This window comes from Mandrillus leucophaeus, unplaced genomic scaffold (genome assembly GCF_000951045.1).
Source record: "Mandrillus leucophaeus isolate KB7577 unplaced genomic scaffold, Mleu.le_1.0 Scaffold112, whole genome shotgun sequence".
Lineage (NCBI taxonomy): Eukaryota > Metazoa > Chordata > Mammalia > Primates > Cercopithecidae > Mandrillus > Mandrillus leucophaeus.
Window position 1 is genome coordinate 68,404 of NW_012099432.1, and position 960 is coordinate 69,363.

Consider the following 960-nt stretch of genomic DNA (forward strand, 5'->3'; position numbering starts at 1 on the left):
ATATTGGCCAGGCTGGTCTCGAACTTCTGACCTCAAGTGATCCACCTGCCTCAGCTTCCCAGAATGCTGGGATTACATGTGTGAGCCGCCACGCCTGGCTAATTTTTGTGTTTTTTTTTTGTAGAGCCGGGGTTTTGCCACGCTGCTCAGGCTGGTCTTGAACTCCTGGGCTCAAGAGGTTCTTCCTGCTTCAGCCTCCCAAAGTGCTAGGATTACAGGCATGAGCCACCATGCCCAGCTGCTTGCATTCTTTTTTATGGCTGCATTATGTGTGTCTTCTTGGCTTGTTGCCCTCCTATTATCAGACTGAATTCTGGGGTGGCAGATGGGACTTGTGCACCCCAGCTCTGCTGAGGTGCTCAGATAGTGGGGGGAGGAAACTCCTATGCACCTGCCTCCACCCCTAAGATTACTTCCCTTCTTGTGAACTCTGGCAGGGGAAGGGGAGTTCCTTTAAGTTTGGCAGAACCCAGGTGTCCCTTCCCCGCCATCCCCACTCAGTTACAGGGGGTTCCTGCACCACCAGCATACAGGGCTAGAGGGAGGGAAGTAGTCAGGTGAGAGAAAAAGAAACCCACATACAAGCCTACCTCTGGACCAGGAACCCAGGAAACAAGAGTGTAGAAGGGGCCTGCCCAGCTTGCTCCTTGGGTCTTGACCCAAAACTTTACCTTCTGGAAAGTATCCCCCCCGCCCCCCGCCAAGGAAAGCAGCTCTGAGAACAGATCTTCCTACAGCAGGCCAGGTCTCCATGTGCAACCACAGCAGTGAGCCTTCACCAATACCTTGCAGTAGCTCTGATGAATGTGTAGCTACTCGGGAGGCTGAGGCAGGAGAATAGCGTGAACCCAGGAGGCGGAGCTTGCAGTGAGCTGAGATCGCGCCACTGCATTCCAGCCTGGGCGACAGAGCAAGACTCCGTCTCAAAAAAAAAAAAAAAAAAAACTGAAGGTTGACCTT